This window comes from Heptranchias perlo, chromosome 5 (genome assembly GCF_035084215.1).
Source record: "Heptranchias perlo isolate sHepPer1 chromosome 5, sHepPer1.hap1, whole genome shotgun sequence".
NCBI lineage: Eukaryota > Metazoa > Chordata > Chondrichthyes > Hexanchiformes > Hexanchidae > Heptranchias > Heptranchias perlo.
This window is the reverse complement of record NC_090329.1, coordinates 26,493,244-26,513,585: the sequence shown is the minus strand read 5'-3', so window position 1 is coordinate 26,513,585 and position 20,342 is coordinate 26,493,244.

Sequence of the window (20,342 nt, the reverse complement as noted above, 5' to 3'; positions counted from 1 at the left end):
ATGTGAGCATGAGCAGACACTGGTGGCAGGGGCTGCCATGGAGAGTCCGCGTCGGTGGGAGCACTCTTCTCCAGGCTCTGCTCAGCTGGACCCAGATGCTGAACCCTGGGGGCCAGCCATGAAAAGGAGAGTCATCGAGGGGCAGTAGCACATTGCCGATGTACTGGAACAGTTGCCACGAGCACTCTCCACAATCGCGCAGAGGATGGAGGAGTCCATAACCTGCACTGACTTGAGTGGAATACTGTCACAGGGACGTGAAGGCATCTCTGAGATAGTGTCGCGGGTAGGTGCGGGAATCTTTGCGATGGAGGAAAGGTTAGCCTCCATCGAGCGTCAAGCAAGGCTCAACAATGAGTCCATTCAGGCCCTGACAACGGCCGTTCGGATTCAGGCTGACAGATACCTTACAATTGGCCTTCCAAGGCTTCCACATGTCCTCCAAACTGTCGTCCAGCAGGGTGGAAGGAGTGATGTGGGCCTGGGCCAGGAGAGGGATGATGGTGAAAGGGGACATGGAAGTGGGGATGCCACTCAAAGCGCTCCCACATCTCACCCGTTGCCCCCCTCTCAACCAGTACCCGCAATGCTGCCCCCTCTCCAGGTGGCCAAGTCTGCCCCTGCACAGGTGCAGGTGAAGCAGTCTTTGGAGGGGCCCTCACGGGCACCGAAACCCAGAGGGCGTCCGTGCAAAGCATCTCATCGGTCAGGGCATGGACAAGAGCAATCTGCCACTACCTCTGCTGAAGCCACAGGGGTAGCACTACGTAGGGGTTCCCGTAAACATAAGGCGAAGGTTTTGTGAGCACAAAGGGGATGCACAAGGGTGTATGACGGAATGTCATGTTTTTGATTTACTTTCGTTTGTTTTGCAAAAAATCATAAAAATTTGTTATCACTACTACTGCCACGTTTTTGCAAATCTTGTCTGGTTTGTGCAATAATTCCCTTTCCTAAAGATCACCATGAAGACCCACACCTGGTGATGCTGTTCGCCCTCCGAGGAGGTCATGACTGCAGCTACGGCGGCCCCCATCCAGAAGATGTACGTTTGAGGGGGTCCACAAGGTAGGTAAATGTGTCTGCACACCGGGGTTGAGGTTGTAAGTTGGTGAATTTTATTGTTAGGAAGAGGGTGGTGGAGGCCAAACTTTGTCCAAAGTGACAGAGTGGCCTCCTGAAATGAGTGAGGGTCTCCCCCCACAACCTGTCAAATGGACCTTTGCAGCTCCCACAGGCTGGTGGCTGCAACACGTCCATTTCAACTGGGAGTATATCCCCCAGTACGGGAAACACGTTCAGTTTGGATGAAAATCCCACCCCTCCTAAAATATCCTCCAAATCAGGTCTCCTAACGACCTGAACTATCACATTAATTGCTTTAAGTGGGATCCCGCTGGCTTTAATTGCCGGTGGGAGTCCCGCATGCGGGGGCTCCGCACGCATCTAAGCGAGTCACTGGGGAACCCGGAAGTGGGCGGGTTGGAGCCGGGCTCCCGCCCCGCCCCGGGAATCCCCAATTTCCGGAGCCCCCCCGCCACAAACGCACCTGCTCGGCCATCCTAAAATCGAGCCCATTGTCTCCAGTGTTATCAGCATCATTGAGGGGAAAAAAATGGATTGCAAGAATACAGTTTAAACCAATTCTGTCTACATAACTGTGTTTGCAGTTTTTCAAATATCAGTGTTTAAAAGGGGCACAGTTAACCCTTTCCTATAAATGTCTTTTGTTCAAGGGGTTTTTAACCCCACAATCCTTCCTCAAGTGGGTCTGCCTGATCTTCTGACTGATCCACTTCATACCTTGAGCATTGTCCTTGGTAGGTTTTATCATTAGTTCCCATTAAGGACAGGTTTGCCGTGACATACGCAAAAATAATATTTTCTTTCCATGTTTTCTAATTAAATGTTGCATTCCATATAAGCAATAATAAACACTGGAATACATTGCATACATAGTAAAGCCATACTAATTATTCTGATTCAAGGCTGTTGCCCCAGATTAGACACTGATCCCACCACACATAATCTCTGCGCTTTTGTACCTTTTGTTCTATAAGCACATTGGCTTGTTTCATTTTAACCAGGTGGTGAAGTGAGGAATGTGACCGTGCCAGTATGGACTTAAGACTCAATGAAAGCGGAGAAAAAGGGTGGCCAAAGAGTACTACAGCCTGCAACGCCTGCCCCTATAGGGTGAGATTAACATGAAACTCCGTTACAATGTGTGGTCACATTGGCATGGGAGTATGTTCGCCAACCTGAGTAATTTCCGTGGGGGTGAGAAAGAAAGGGGAATAAGTGATAGGTCAGATGGTGGTGGTGCCATGCCTGAAGATACCATCACTGGTGCTTATACAATACCCACCTCGGGTTTGATAGGCCACATGGGTACCAACCCACCTATTGATAACTTTCACCAGGCATTCAGGATCCTCACCCCCCCAGGATGAACCTGCAGGTAGACCTATTCCACTGGAATATGTCACATTGAAAAATCCAGGACCATGAGACCAGTCTACAATGAGACAGGTCCATCCCGTTCCATTTTCCTTCATGTCCCCATACTAGATGTTTAGGAAAGGCAGTTAGTTCTTTAACGGTATCTCCCTCAAGTGTATCCACTGACTGTACACTAAATACCTCCTTAGGCTTGTCCCGTATTTGAGGTAATGCTATCAACTATCAACATACCTTTGTGGTATATTACGTGGTTTTCAAACCAGATATACCGTTCCATATCTTCTAGCCTTACATAGATCATAGTCTGCCTTATACCACTCCTGTAACTGTTTATCAGTAACCCATTTTGGGATCTTGTTATTCTCTATGTTGTTCAATCATTGTTGTATCTGATTTAATACAAAACCCCCATTCACGCTATATGTAAAGGCTTTGGATACATTCTGATCCTTACATTCTCGATTTCTTCCATTGATTATATTATTTGCTCCTGCCATTATTTGCTCCATCACTTTTGTTATTTCGGCTATCAATACTGTACCCTGTTGAGTTTCATGTATCAGATCTCCATTCCCCTTATTCGTGCCTTGTAAAATACCCTTCAGTTGTTTCTGCATCCATTCCTCATGGTCTCACATTGATTCAATATCTAATCTATTCCATGCTGAAGTTCCTGCAGTAGCCCCGATACCTATCCACTCGGGTACACTCCTTTAATGTATTTTATGGCCTGGTTTGTAAGATTGTGGGGGCCATGCTTGGTCTAAATCCTGACCTGCATTGCATTGGTGGAAGTCATGTATTATCTCCTGCAGCATAGCACTATATAATTTACTGTGGGCCACACACATAGCTCTGATGGAAAGGCGAACTCTGATACTGATATCAATTCATAACGACATCATTACAAACTCCTTGCCGAGTCTGGATAATGACTATCTTACATCATCATATAACCATTCGCAAGTTTAAAAGTCACCACCGTTTCCGGGTCCTGGATTTAGGATTGGGTAGGGTGGCTCCCTAGCCTCGGTCCCAATTTCATTGTTAGCTGAAAGGAACCCAACCCTGAATTTGGAAATCCAAACTTCAATCTCCCTCTTTACTTTAATTTCAATTCCTCTGATAGGTACCAGTGTGTTTAACTCTATCCTGATTGTTTCATTAATTAGTCGGTTTCTCTGTGGAGCGTGCATCAGTGCCTTGGTTAAAAGGTTTTCTCACTCTCCTGAGCCACATTAACTATTTCATCTCCCCCTGTAGGGTCCTGATATCTCGGGTAGTGGCCAGGCTGTCAAATGCAGTTTTCTCATTGTTCAGTATAGGCAAGGACACAAATATGTCCGAGAGAAAGTTATCAATTAACCATTTCATCTCATTCATCAGGTCTCTAGAGGAATTTTACCTTCCAAACAATATTATTATTAACCCTTAAAACATAGATTAAAGGTTCCCAACCTGGTCCAAGTTATACTTAATACATTTTTGTTTATTTTTACTAATCTCTTCTTAGACCTTTTATTTCCCAAAATAGCTTGAGTCCATTTTATTATTTCAAAATTATCACAATTCTAGACAGCAGTATTATTGGACTGACAGGACTTGCCAATGTACAATTTTATTTCCCCAAAATACTCCCTCTGATACACAGCACTGGACAGGAACCACTCAGTCTGGACTCTTTTTGTTCCAAGTAAATTTAATCATCCCCTTAAATTTCAAGTACATTTTCTCTTCTCAAGAGCTTGAACAGCAACTCATATTAATTGTCTTATCAATTTCAATTTCATAAACAAATTATGTCCGGGCTTGGTGGTTTTACAGTAGAGAGAGAAGTGTTTGTAATTACTTGGATGTGACTCCCATATTTCCCACTCCTCGAGCACTCTGTATTTGGAAAATAATAAATAACCCTGAATGAATTAAAGCCGAGCCTTTAAGAGCAACGTCTTATTCCAAACGTCACCACACTGTGACATTCGATATCTGCCGATGTCTGCAGACAAGGTCTTAAGTTCTTCACACCACTGGATCGCTTCCTGCACCAACACTTCCATGGTCCCGAAAACCACCGTTCTCTCTTTTTAAAAGAAAAGGAAACAGAAAATCCATTGTGGCTTTTCTTGAGAGCCGAAGGGGTTAATTTGTCAATTCAAGATTTCCTTCTGTCATCCTTTATCCCGGGTCCAGATCCATGTTCTCGCAGATGATCGAGTCACCTCACTCCAGGAGCAATTATCAGCAAAAGGTGCACAGAAATAATGCTCAATATTTCCTTCTATCACCGTGGGAAAATATCCACTTAAACTAAGAAACTTAAAAATTTTATATACTTGACTAAAGCACTACGGCAATAGCATTAAACGATCATTTTAAAAGAATAATCCCTTTAAACTGAAACAAACCTAGAAAAATGTGTCCAGAAGAACATGGGAGAGACGGACTCCAATTAAAACAAAGTGCTTTAAAGAAGTTCAAATTGATCTTTTCCCAAAAAGTCTTTGTGCTTTTAGAACAGTGAAAACTTGCACAAAGACCCTAATATAGTTAAACTCTGGATAACACATTGCAGCGTCTCTGACTTCCAATTTTCAAAACATGAGCCATGAAGGCACAAAAAATTTACTAATTATTATCCATCCTTAGGAATTGAAAATCTGTAATAGCAGCAGAAATCAACAGAACATCACTTAACTTTAAACATTCTGTGAAACAATTCTGTAGTACAATCTAACTACAGGATGCCTCTAGATCGTTACTATAGCGATAGTAGAGATCCTTTAATCATTCCCTTTTTTCCACAGTCACTTTGGTTTGACCACTGATCAAGGATGCCAGTTTGCTAACAGCTATCACATTTCACAACCAAGATGATTAAACACATAGGGCCCGATTTTACCAGGGGTGCGGGTTGGCAGCGGGTGGTCGGGCGGGCTCGAGGAAAACGCGCCGGCCAAATTGAGTGCGTTGCGCACGCGATCGCGGGATGATTGATGTGATTAGCCGGCAGTTACGGGTTCCGCGCTTCTCAGCTGCGTGCCGGCAGCCTGCGCATGCGCATTGACGTCTGAGCGATGGTTGCGCTCTATTTAAAGGGGCAGTCCACCAAAGCCCCTCCAGCCACAAACTACACTCCATCAAGGATGGAGGAGCACAGGGGTAAGGCTGCTCCCCGTTTCACGGACCACGCCCTCCAGGTGCTGCTGGACGGGGTCCGCATGAGGAGGGAGACGCTGTTCCCCACGGATGGAAGGAGGTGCCCTGCCAGCGCCACCAAGAGGGCATGGGAGGAGGTGGCCGCGGAGGTCACAAGCAGGGGAAACACCACCCGCACTTGGATTCAGTGCCGCAAGAGATTCAATGACCTCACCAGGTCTGGAAAAGTGAGTACACTAACGCACTCTGCATCACTCCATCTTCCACATCACCTCAAACACCTCACAACCCCATCTCCACTGACAGCACTGCGCTCCCGCACCAATCCTCACAGCCACCCAACTATCAGCCTCACAGTGCCTGCACGTACCCACCGTCCTTGTCCCCACTCGACCACTACCACACACCCCAATGCCCATACAATGGGATGGCCATGTGGCACACGCATCCTCCCATCCATCTGGCACACGCTCAACCCAATCACACCAATGCTTGAAGCGTCTCACATTGTAATCATCACTCAATAACGTTTTTGTGTTTTGCCCTCACAGGAGAAGAGGGCCAGGAACGCACGCGATAGGGCACGCACTGGAGGGGGCCCGCCACACGAGATGGCCCTGACAGACGCCGAGGTCGAGGCACTGGAGATCAGCCGCACGCTGCATTGCCTGTCGATGGCGGATGGCGAGTCTGGTTCTGGCGAAACGGCCGGTAAGGGAAAGCTGGCACTCATCACTCATGATCGTGAATGATCTTAGCATCACATGGCATATGCCGCACCGCCACATTTGGTCACATGCCTGATATTTCCCTCTGTTCTCTTGCAGGACCGTCTGTGATCGACGTCTCGGTTGAGGGCGATTCCTCAGAGGACATGCCCGTCTCTGAGGGTGCATCGTCACACATGAGCCTTGCATCCACCAGCGCAGATACACACACCTCGGTGGGTCCCCCCCCTCAGCTAGTTGGGATTGCACATGGTGAGTCACCGCGCACACGTGAGCATGAGCAGACCCTGGTGGCAGGGTCAGCCGCGGAGGGTCCGCGTCGGTGGGAGCACTCTTCTCCAGGCTTTGCTCAGCCGGACCCAGATGCTGAACCCAGGGGGCCACCTGTCAAAAGGAGAGTCGTCGAGGGGCACCAGAACATTGCTGAGGTACTGGGAGAGGTGCCACGCGCACTCTCCACAATCGCACGGAGGATGGAGGAGTCCAACTCCTGCATGAGGGGAATGGTGGCACAGGTGCAGGAGGGTATCGCCGAGATAGTGTCGCAGGGACGTGAAGGCATCTCTGAGATAGTGTCGCGGGTAGGTGTGGGAACGTCTGCGGTGGAGGACAGGCTAGCCTCCCTCGAGCGTCACGCACAGCTCACCAATGAGTCCATCCAGGCCCTCACAACGGCTGTTCGGATTCAGGGTGAACAACATTCTGCCTCCATCAACAGGTTGACAGATACATTGGAGGTGGCCTTGCAAGGTCTCACCCACGTCATCCAAACTGCCGTCCAGCAGGGTGGAAGGGGTGATGTGGGCCTTGGCCATGAGAGGGAAGATGGTGAACGGGGAAATGGAAGTGTGGACGCAACTCAAGGTGCCCCCAAGTCTCACCCGTTGCCCCCCTCTCAACCAGTGCCCGCAATAGTCCATCCTCTCCAGGTGGCCGAGTCTGCCCCTGCACAGGTGCAGGAGAAGCAGTCTGTGGAGGTGCCCTCACGGGCACCGAAACCCAGGGGGCGTCGGCCCAAAGCATCTACCCAGTCAGGGCACGAACAGGAGCAACCTGCCACCACCTCTGCTGGAGCCACAGGGGTAGCACCACGTAGGGGGTCCCGAAAACGAACGCCTAAAGTTCCGTGAGCACACAGGGATTGCACCAGGGTGTTTGTCGTTTTTTTTTTTAATTTTCTACTCTTTGAATGTCACCACAAAATAAACTCACTTTTTCTCACCAATGCTGCCACCTCTTGTCCATAATTCTGCGGCTTGTGCAATATGTCCCTTCCGTGCGCCTCATCATGACGACGACCACCCCGTCCCACCCATTGGGCATAATACAGTGGGTGCAGGTGTACAGGCACCACTCTTCTGTGGAGGGAGCCTGTATGGACCCTCGTCTGTGCACGTTATGACATGTGAACGCCTCACACAGTGTGATGTTAGGAGAACCGTTGGCATATGAGTGCCTCCCTGGCCTGACGAGCACGCAGGTGAGCCGGTGTTCGGCGCATGGGTCGTTCCTCCTCCTCTCCCTCTTCCTCCTCCTCCTCTTCCTCCTCCACCTCCTCCTCATTGTCGTCCTCAATGTGGGTGGCGGGTGTGCATGGGGCCTCCTCCAGCGGCACCCCTCTCTGTAGTGCCATGTTATGCAGGGCACAGCAGACAACTATAATTCGTCCCACTCTGAATGGCGTGTATTGGAGTGCTCCCCCGGAACGATCAAGGCACCTGAAGCGCATCTTGAGCAGCCCTATAGCCTGCTCAATTGTAGACCTGGTAGCAATGTGGCTGTCATTATACCGACGCTGTGGCTCGGTAATGGGGTTCCTCAGAGGTGTCATAAGCCACGTGTGCAGGGGATATCCCTTGTCGCCGAGGAGCCAGCCGTTGCCGGTGTTGGGTGCGTGGAATAGGCCGGGACGGTGGACTCCCTGAGGACGAAGGCATCGTGGCAGCTGCCAGGGTATCTGGCGCACACGTGTAGGAATCTCTGGCGGTGGTCACAAATGAGCTGGGCGTTCATGGAGTGATACCCTTTCCTGTTGATAAACAGCCCTGGCTCATGTGGAGGTGCCCGTATTGCTATGTGGGTGCAATCGATTACACCCTGCACCCGTGGGAAGCCAGCCACAGCATGGAATCCAACCGCCCTCTCCGTCTGGCTGCGCTCATCCATGGCGAAGTTGATGTAGGTCGAGGCCCTGCGGAACAACCCATCGGTGACCTGCCTTATGCACTTGTGTGCAGACGACTGACAGACCCCGGTGATGTCCCCCGTGGCACCCTGGAAGGATCCGGAGGCGAAGAAGTTGAGGGCAGTGGTGACTTTGACGGCGACGGGTAAGAAGATGCTGCTTGGTCCATCCGGGAGCAGCTCGTCATTGAGGAGGCTGCAGATGTCGGCGACTACCTGGCGAGTGACTCTGAGCCTCCGTATGCACTGCTGCTCAGAGAGGTCCATGAAGCTGAGCCTCGGTCTGTAGACCCTGTGCGGAGGGTAGTGCCTCCTGCGACGCATCTCTCTCTGTGGATGCCCTCCATCCTGCTGTGCAGGTGGATGTGCCGCAGCACCATGTTGTGGGGATGCACGTCTCTGAGGCGGACGGCGTGGACTGCGAGGCTGCTGAGGCTGGTCATGCTGTTCGTCCTCCGAGGATGTCAACGCAGCACCCATCTGGCAGGTTTAGGTTTGCGGGGTTGTGCACGCTAGAAAAGTGTGTCCTCGCACAGGGGTTGGACTTCCATGCCGGTGAATCTTCTTGCTTGGAGGAGGGTGGTGGAGGGCAGGCGTTGCCCAATGTTACGGAGTGTCCTCCTGCGTTGGTGAAGGCTCTTCCCCCCCCACCTGTGGAATGCACCTTGGCAGCTGCCACAGGCTGCTGGCTGCAACACGTCCGTTGGCAGTGTGAGTGTTTCCCCCAGTATGGGAAACAGTCTAATTTCACTGTAAAATCCGACACCTGTTAAATAAACAGCTCAATCAGGTCATTTAATGACCTGAAATACCAAGATAAATACACTCAAGTGGAACCCCGCTGGCTTTAATTGCCTGCGGGATTCCCACCAGCGGGGCCAACGCACGCACCCCCGCACGTCAGCGCGCAACCCGGAAGTGGGCGGGATCGAGGCGCGATCCGGTCCTGCTCCTCGAAACCGGGATTTTAGAGGCCCCCCCGCCGAGAACGCACCCGGAACCGGGTGCTAAAATCGGGCCCATAGAGTCACTTCAAATGTCTCAATGTTTTAACACATCAATTTACACTCACCAATATTCAACACAACTTAAACTCCAAACCATTAAGCATTTAAGAAATTCAAAACACCAATTTTTTTATATGTGATAATCTCATGCCTGCAATTAGAGACTCTCACACAAATTAACATAACCAGAATTTCACCATGGCCACAATAAAAGTTTGGTTTTCACAATTTAATAAGTTAGTTAACCTCAATAATTCCAATTCCATTCAGCAATATCATAAATGTAACACAATACAGAGCAGATAAATGATCAATATAGCATGTTATTACTAAAACCCTGTAAATTACATCATTTTTCGTTTCATTCTTTCTTCAGGTGCCCCTTTCCAAAAAAACTGTAAAAATACTGAATATTATTAAAAGAAAAGTTAGCTTCCACAGTTAAACAAAATCTTTGTAACATCCTTTGTCGTGAAAAAGAGGGCAGAGACAGCCAGTTCCATTGAAACATTCACACAAGCTTTTAAAGAGACAGTACATTGAATACAAAAGAACACATGCTGTAGCTTGCAACAGAAGAAGACGGAATCTTCCCTTTCCCCTTGCTCCTGTATTAAATCATTTACCCTTTAACTCTGAACTCCATTTCCACTCTCTGATATTTCCTATTTAATTCAATTTTGTACCGATTTAAAATCTCAAGTGGGATAGACCATTTATCAGGCTTGTATTGACTCTCCTGTTTAAAAGTTTTCTCATTCTCCTCTGTTGCTGGTAGGATGGGGTATAGTGAATGGAGAGGGGGGCTGGGGAACTAACTGGGAGTTCCAGTCTCTTTCTTGGTTCACTTTCTAGAAAACCTCTATGACCGCCTCTCTCCCTTCTGGTTTCAGATCCTGTGACACACTTTGGGTTTGCTTAAATGCGTCTTTGAATTCTGTGACTTCCATTTCTCCTTCCTCATCTATGTAAAGAAATATTGGTTTAAAAGGTAATTAGGGGAAACCAGGCTTGAAAGGGTTAAATCTTTCAATCATCCTTAGATACGGGGGTGGTGACAGAGGACTGTAGAATTGCAAATGTTACACCTTTATTCAAAAAAGGGTGTAAGGATAAAGCCAGCAACTACAGGCCAGTCAGTTTAACCTCAATGGTGGGGAAACTTTTAGAAACAATAATCCGGGACAAAATTAATAGTCACTTGGACAGGTGTGGATTAATAAAGGAAAGCCAGCACGGATTTGTTAAAGGCAAATCATGTTTAACCAACTTGATTGAGTTTTTTGATGAGGTAACAGAGAGGGTCGATGAGGACAATACAGTTGATGTGGTGTATATGGACTTCCAAAAGGCGTTTGATAAAGTGCCACATAATAGGCTTGTCATCAAAGTTGAAGCCCATGGAATAAAGGGGGCAGTGGCAGCATGGATACAGAATAGGCTAAATAACAGGAAACAGAGAGTAGTGGTGAACGGTTGTTTTGCGGACTGGAGGGAGGTGGACAGTGGTGTTCCCCAGGGGTCGGTGCTGGGACCATTTCTTTTTTTGATATATATTAATGACTTGGACTTGGGTGTACAGGGCACAATTTCAAAATTTGCAGATGACACAAAACTTGGAAGTGTAGTAAACAGTAACGAGGATAGTGATAGACTTCAAGAGGACATAAACAGGCTGGTGGAATGGGCGGACATGAGGCAGATGAAATTTAACCAGAAAAGTATGAAGTGATACATTTCGGTAGGAAGAACAAAGAGAGGCAATATAAACTAGAGGGTACAATTCTAAAAGGGGTACAGGAACAGAGAGATCTCTGGGTATATGTGCACAAATCGTTGAAGGAGGCAGGGCAGGTTGAGAAAGCGGTTAAGAAAGCATATGGGATCCTGGGCTTTATCAATAGAGGCATAGAGTAGAAAAACAAGGAGGTTATGATGAACATTTATAAAACACTGGTTCGGCCACAACTGGAGTATTGTGTCCAGTTCTGGGCACCGCACTTTAGGAAGGATGTGAAGGCCTTTGAGTGGGTGCAGAAGAGATTTACTAGAATGATTCCAGGGATGAGGGACTTCAGTTACATGGATAGACTGGAGAAGCTGGGGTTGTTCTCCTCGGAACAGAGACATTTGCAAGGAGATTTGATAGAGGTGTTCAAAATCATGAAGGGTCTGGACAGAGTAGATAGAGAGAAACTGTTCCCAATGGTGGAGGGGTCAAGAGCAAGAAGACATAGATTTAAGGTGACTGGCAAAAGAACCAAAGGCGACATGAGGAAGAACTTTTTTACACAGCGAGTGGTTAGGATCTGGAATGCACTGCCCGAGAGAGTGGTGGAGGCAGATTCAATCATGGCCTTCGAAAGGGAACTGGATAAGTACTTGAAAGGAAAAAATTTGCAGGGCTACGGGAAAAGGGCGGGGGAGTGGGACTAACTGGATTGCTCTTGCATAGAGCTGGCATGGACACGACGGTGAACAGTCAAAGCTTTAGCTGAAATTGCTGTGTCACCAAATAGACTGCCTTTGAAATAACTTACTGAAGATGCAGGTTGACTAACAGCCATGTGCATCCTGTCATTGCAAACTAAGGGAGGCACCGTAACAGTATCTCCACTCTGTCAGTATGAAGCTAGCTATAACTTCCGTTACCTTCAAGGTCTATGGGGTGACTCATCAAATGCAGAACTGAGAAAAATTGTGCTAAGGATAAGGAGAGATAAGGGGAGTGAGGGGGAACAAGGCACTGTCTCTTCTGGACAACTACGTATTGTCCATATGATTGGATAAATTAAGGGGAGGATTGGGGAAAATACCTGATTGGATGTATTTTGCTGCAGTTCTGTTCTCTCTTTTGAGGGTATAAAGCAAAGTCTGTAATTGATAGGGTGTAGAAATGAGAGGAGCGAGAAGCAGACACACCTTCTACCCAGAACGGAACGGGTAAGATAATTCTTCTTCTGTACTGCTAACTACAGCTTAGACACTTTCCTGTGTTGATCCTTGTGTGAAGTTAGTAAATGTCACTATATCCAATTGGAGTCAAGTTAATCATTCTGACATCTAAATCTTCACAATCCACTTTATTGTCAGTGTCGGCTCCTCGTGACAATGTGTCACTTGGGGAGCGTGAGTTTGCAGCATCCTCTGCCAACCTTTTCCCGTCTACCTCGTCTCCATCGCCACCCACTTGGGTCATTGTACATATATTATCTCTCTTAACTCTCATCTGTTCTTGGAGCCATTGGGGATGATTTTAGGAGGCAATTGTGGATGCGTTGGGGGCGGGGTAGGCTCTGAAAATCACAGAAATCCCATTTGGGTTAGGAAGCTGGCTCCAACCCGCTAACTTCCGGGTTTCCCAGGGACCCACCTGTGTGCGCGCGGGCGACCTGAAAACGGAAGTCCCACCGCCAATTAAGGCTGGCGAGATGTCAGTTAAAGAGCCAAATGTATCTCATTGAGGTACTTAAGGCACTTTACCTGTGATAGATGAAGGGATTAGAAAGATTTTTTTTGCCCACCGCTTCTGATTCAGGCCTGGTGAAACCAAGCATGAGGGGCCGGATCAGGGAAAAAAAATTAAATAAATTACATAAAACACCATAGAAGGAAGTTAAAACACTAAATGCACCTACCATTGAAACCTGCTCCGATGTCTGATGTCTCCCGCTCCGATCTCCCCCGATCTTCCTCCGATGTCCCCCCAGATCTTCCCCCTCTACCCCATGATCTTCCACTCTCCCCCCGATCTTCCCCTCTCCCCCCGATCTTCCCCTCCCCCCGATCTTCCCCTCTCCCCCTGATCTTCCCCTCTCCCCCAATCTTCCCCTCTCCCCCCCCGATCTTCCCCTCTCCCCCCAATCTTCCCCTCTCCCCCCGATCTTCCCCACTCCCCCCCCGATCTTCCCCTCTCCCCCTGATCTTCCCCTCACCCCCCAATCTTCCCCTCTCCTCCCGATCTTCCCGTCTCCCCCCCTGATCGTCCCCTCTCCCCTGCCGATCCTCCCCTCACCCCCCGATCTTCCCCCTCCTCCCGATCTTCCCCTCTCCCCCCCGATCTTCCCCTCTCCCCCCCGATCTTCCCCTCTCCCACCCTGATCTTCCCCTCTCCCCTGCCGATCCTCCCCTCACCCCCCAATCTTTCCCTCTCCCCCCGGATCTTCCCCTCTCTCCACCCACCCCCCACCAACCCCAGTCTTCCATTCCAGCACTGGATGACGTCTCGCTCTCTCTTGCTTGCCCCTCCCCCCCGTGTTGTAGCTCCTGACGGCAGCCAGTCTGTCAATCAGGCTAGCTGCCAGGCACGAAACCCAGAGAGGACGATAACCACTATCAATCAATGTGCGATCGTGTCGGAAGTGGTAAGTTTGGTTCATGCGAGTTTGCCAGGCGCACCTTCACCCCCCGCTGCCAACCTACCATCATGGTAAAATTGAGCCCATTGTTTCTCTTTCTGACATTCGACACAGGACACTGATTCTCTCTTTTAATCCTCCTGGACCATTACATCCTGTACCTTACAGTGGCTCGCAAATCATTACACTGAGAACACCAATACCTGATCTGGGTTTCCTGATTTATGTTTTCAATGTTTCTTCTATACCATCTTTCCTCAACTACCTTTGACTGTAATACGCTACATCACTTTCCAGACTCTGGATTCTCCTACTACACTGGAATATTTCCTCTCTTTTTCTCTCCTGTTGATCTCTTGCCTCTTTCAGAGCGACTTCTATAAGAGTTGTCTTTACCTGTGCTTCTGATTTCTCCATTTCTAGTTTCACATTACTCTCCCTCAACTGAGTACAACTTATTGTGGACGTCAGCAACCATACTGCTTTCCGCTGCTTATCTTTATAACCTCTTTTTCCTTTCAACTCTGACCTCACCCTACTAGAAGTGAGAAATGGTTCCACACTCATGTAAACTTCTGCATATTTCTCCTGCCACTTTGGCAACTTCTTATCTATAGATTTCCGGATTTCCTCTTCCATCTTTGCTATGGATTCTTATACTACCGCTTACATTTTATTTTCCACCCACCTCTACCTGTACAATGTCACACTAGCCAGTGAATCCTACTGTATTTTAACCCTTTCTGTTATATGTTCCACCCGCCTCGGCCCTGAAAACTCTGTTTCTCTAAGGTCATTGGACCAGGATTTTGTCGCTCACTGTATTTTGTAACTCACACAGTATTTTACTCTTTCTTTATCTGCTTATGTCAGGTCCAACCTGGGCTGCCTTTATATAGGAAAAACCTGGTTTTCCAATGGTTCTTGAACCTGGACAATAGTCAAGCAAAGGAAGTCACCTTAATGGTAGTTTCGTTAATCAATGGTAATTATTTAATGATGTTATAATTCTTACGAGCATTCATGAAGCAAAATCAGACCATACACATGACCTACTCCACCCGTTGTACACTTAGTAATTGGCACCATTATTATTTAATCATAGAATCATAGAATCATAGAAGTTTACAACATGGAAACAGGCCCTTCGGCCCAACATGTCCATGTCGCCCAGTTTATGCCACTAAGCTAGTCCCAATTGCCTGCACTTGGCCCATATCCCTCTATACCCATCTTACCCATGTAACTGTCCAAATGCTTTTTAAAAGACAAAATTGTACCCGCCTCTACTACTGCCTCTGGCAGCTCGTTCCAGACACTCACCACCCTTTGAGTGAAAAAATTGCCCCTCTGGGCCCTTTTGTATCTCTCCCCTCTCACCTTAAATCTATGCCCCCTCGTTATAGACTCCCCTACCTTTGGGAGAAGATTTTGACTATCGACCTTATCTATGCCCCTCATTATTTTATAGACTTCTATAAGATCACCCCTTAACCTCCTACTCTCCAGGGAAAAAAGTCTCAGTCTATCCAACCTCTCCCTATAAGTCAAACCATCAAGTCCCGGTAGCATCCTAGTCTCTTCTGGTTACCGACCCTCCTGCCAGTGGAAACAGTTTCTCCCTATTTACTCTATCAAAACCTTTCATGATAAGAATCCAGAGTTTGCTCCAGATTCTCACCGGTGCTAGTGCTTAACACACCATAAATTTGGACGCGCGAACCTGATATATATCTTGATATATATTAATGACTTGGAGTTGGGTGTACAGGGCACAATTTCAAAATTTGCAGATGACACAAAACTTGGAAGGTTAATAAACAGTGAGGAGGATTGTGATAGACATAAAGAGGACATAGACAGACTGGTGGAGTGGGCGGATACATGGCAGATGAAATTTAACCCAGAAAAATGTGAAGTGATACATTTCGGTAGGAAGGACAAGGAGAGGTAATATAAACTAAAGGGTACAACTCTTAAAGGGGTACAGAAACAGAGAGATCTGGGGGTATATGTGCACAAATCATTGAAGGTGGCAGGGCAGGTTGAGAAAGTGGTTAAAAAAGCATACGGGATCCTGGGCTTTATAAATAGAGGCATAGAGTACAAAAGTATGGAAGTCATGATGAACCTTAATAAACATGATGTGGAGATGCCGGTGATGGACTGGGGTTGACAAATGTAAGGAATCTCACAACACCAGGCTATAGTCCAACTGCTTCACCCGAAAATCACAAGCCCTCGGAGGCCCCCTCCCTCGCCAGGCAAGCGAGTGTTACTCGCTCACCTGACGAAGGAGAAAGCCCCCGAAAGCCCGCGACCCCCAAACAAAACAGTTGGACCACAACCTGGTGCTGCAAGACCCCCCACACTCGCCAACCTTAATAAAACACTGGTTCGCCCACAACTGGAGTATTGTGTCCAGTTCTGGGCACCACACTCTAGGAAAGATGTGAAGGCCTTAGAGAGGGTGCAGAAGAGATTTTCTAGAATGATTCCAGGGATGAAGGACTTCAGTTACGTGGATAGACTGGAGAAGCTGGGGTTGTTCTCCTTGGAACAGAGAAGGTTGAGAAGAGATTTGATAGAGGTATTCAAAATCATGAAGGGTCTAGACAGAGTAGATAGAGAGAATCTGTTTCCATTGGCGGAAGGGTCAAGGACCAGAGGACAATTTAACAATTCACACACACATCAGGCAAATCATCTAATATATACAACCTTGAACCAAGGATTTTTGCTCATCAAGGCCTGAAGGTGATCAGCTCTTCAGCACTTGAAGTTCTTTTCTTCTTCCTGTTGTTGGACCTTCCTGTAAGCTCTTCGACTGCAGTGAAAGAGAGAGATTTCGGCACAAAGTCTTCTTTTTATATTGTTTTGGACCATGAAATGTAGGATTGGAAGAAAGTGTCATTCCTTTTGTCCAATCATTCTATTTGTTACTAGGACTTGGTCCCTTTGATGTTATTAAGACCACGCGCAGCAATCTCAACCACGGAATGTGAGAGGCCTCTTTATTATCTGTGTTTATGGCCTTCCATGCTGAGATTGGCCCTTTCATTTCTATACAAAGACATTCTTAATGGTCTTGATGTCTCCAATTCTAGTTATACCAATGGTTCAAGTCCATTCCTTCTACTATTTGCTTTTCTAGCGTATCATATGCTGGATGCAACACTCTGAAGTTTTCGAATCCCAGTGCTTTGAATAGATTGCCAAATAAGATGTCCCTGGCTTTGTTGTAATCAACCTTTCATGTACCCTCTTCTAGCAACAATCTCCTTCTCTTACATCACTCCCCGCTGTGATAAAAAAGCTGGTGTTTTAAAAGCCTAGCAACCCTTTAAATTCAATATTATTCATCCAGCTTATTTATTTAATAATCTATATTATCAATTTGCATAGCACAATGTCTTCAGTCCTGAAACTCATGGGGCTTGATTTGAAAAGGGTGGCGGGATGGTAGCGGGAGGGGGGGGGTGGGGTCAATGGGCGCGCACCAAACCCGACTAATAAAATCTTACCGTTCCCCGCGCGATCGCGACTTAATTGGTGGCCATTAACCTTGTTTCCGAGTTTGCCGTCCAAAAGCTACGCAGTGGGCGGACTGCACACCCGCATGACAGGCTGACAGCTGGAGTGTCTGGATTTAAAGGGCCATTGCTCCAATGGATTTTGCTGGAGCAAAGAGCAAGAAGACCCAATGGAGCAGCACAGGGGCACGGCTGCTCCAAGATTCAGCGATGCCTCAATTCAGCTGCTACTGGCCGGGGCGAGGAGGAGGAGGGAACTATTTCACCCCGCCGACAGGAGGAAGTGGCCTGCCTCTGCCACCAAGAAGGCCTGGCTCGAGGTGGCAGAGGAGGTCACCACCAGCAGCAACATCTCCCGCACCTGGATCGAAGTGCTTCAATGACCTAACTAGGTCAGCAAAAGTGAGTTCACTTACTCATTCTCCTACATTCCATCTGCCACATCACCGCCCCCACCCTCCAATTCATTCTGCACTGCCAACACTACTCTATCACATCACTCCCCACACCCACTTAAGGCTCATCCTCAACTTACCTGCATTTCCTCAGCACTTCCTCACCTCCCCATTACTCATCCCACCACTACCACTCAACCCAATCCTGATCCAATGTGATGGCTCTGTCTCACCCTCTAATGCATCTCTTTTACGGTCGGCCTCACCCAAACCAATGCATTCATCGGTTGGCCACGTCACCATCACTCACTCATGTGTCTGTACTTTCTCCCCTTCTAGAAGAGAGCACAAAATACACACGAGAGGGCGAGGACCGGAGGGGGGCCACAACAAATAGTGGTCCTCACAGACGCAGAGCAGGAGACGCCGGAGCCCAGCCACACCCTCGAGTGCGTGTCCGTCAGGGACGCTGAGACTGGCACCCGACAAACGTCTGGTGACACAACTTTAACATTCAGCACTCACAATATGAATTGATGTTAACAATGATTGGCACGTTGAACACCTCAGTATGCTCATCACAACATGACACATCTGTGATGATGCTTAATATTGCTTTCTGTTCTCTTACAGGCCCTTCAATGACCGCTGTGACGTTGGAGAGTGATTCCTCAGAGGACCTGCCGGCCTCTGAGGGGCCACCGTCACATCTGAGCGAGCCATCCACCAGCGCAGATACACACACCTCGGTGGGTCCCAGTCCTCAGTTAGTTGGGGTCGCACATGGTGAGTTACCACACATGTGAGCACGAGCAGACACTGGTGGCAGGGGCAGCTGTGGAGAGTCCGTGTCGGTGGGAGCATCCTCTCCAGGCTCTGCTCAGATGGACACTGATGCTGAACTCTGGGGGCCATCCTTTAAAAAGAGAATGATCGAGGGACAGCAGCACATTTGCGAGGTGCTGGAACAGGTTCCATGCGCACTCTCCACAATAGCGCAGAGGATAGAGGAGTCCAACTCCTGCATGAGTGGAATGGTGGCACAGGTACGGGAGGGAATCTCTGAGATAGTGTCACAGGGACGTGAGCAACTGTCTGAGATAGTGTCGCATGTAACTGCTGAAATGTCTGAAATAGTGTTGCAGGTAACTGCGGAAATGTCTGAAATAGTGTCGCATGTAACTGCTGAAATGTCTGAAATAGTGTTGCAGGTAACTGCAGCAATGTCTGAAATAGAGTTGCAGGTAACTGCGGAAATGTGTGAAATAGAGTTGCAGGTAACTGCTGAAATGTGTGAAATAGAGTTGCAGGTAACTGCTGAAATGTCTGAAATAGTGTTGCTGGTAAGTGTGGGAGGACGCTAAATTGGGCCGTGTAGCGCCCGTTGTTTCGCCGCTACATGGAATCTCCGACATCCAAGATAGCGTCTTGGATGCGCATGCAAGTTTCCAGCGTGATGTGCTCCAGACGCCATCTTGGTATAGGAGCTTGCACAGGCACAGATAATGAATGCTGGAATCATGTAAAGTAGGGAAAAAATGGTTTCAATCAATGTGCAATGCTGATTTAAAGTGATAGACACCATTTTGGTACTTAACGCTCAACTCAATACACAGTCTTAACCCCGACCATCTGAACGTATCTTAGAGTGCCTGGAGAACATCCACCGGGGCTATTTAAAGGGACCATGCAGGATTTACAGGTTAGTGGCTGGATTATTGTTTCTGGTTGCCGAGACATTTGTAACTGTTTTGGAGGTCTCCTAGAATTCAATACTAGGACGCGGGGACATAGCCTAACATTTAGAGCCAGGACGTGCAGGAGTGAAGTTAGGAAATGCTTCTACACGCAAAGGGTGGGAGAAGTTTGGAACGCTCTTCTGCAGACGGCAGTTGATGCTAGCTCACTTGTGAATGTTAAATCTGAGATTGATAGATTTCTGTGAACCAAGGGTATTAAGGGATATGGGGCTAAGGCGGGTATATGGAGTTAGATCACAGGTCCACCATGATCTCATTGAATGGTGGAACAGGCTCGAGGGGCTGAATGCCAGGGCTACTTGCTGCCTCTTGATATGCGCCTCCTTCTCCTGCAAGAAAGCGGGATGTGTGTCTGGGTGATGTGCCTGTCATGGTTGAATAGCTGCCAGTGTGTGTGGCCTGTGAGTTGTGGGTGGGTAGCTTGAAACAGTGGTAATGTGTAAGGTTGAGAGGAAGCATCTGATTGGAAGAGTTGAGTACTGATGGAAAGAGTTTATTGGTATGTGGGGGATGGTAGACACAAACTCAGGGACCCCCAGTAAATACTGACGCACTCCCCGGGACCCGTTTAAATATTAACACAATCCCAGGGACCCCCTGTAAATACTGACACACTCCCCGGCACCCCGTAAATACTGACACACTCCCAGGGATCCCCTGTAATTACTGACACTCTCCCGGGAAAACCTTATAAATACTGACAAACTTCTGGTGACTCTGTAAATACTGATACACTCCCGGGGACCCCCCTGTAAATA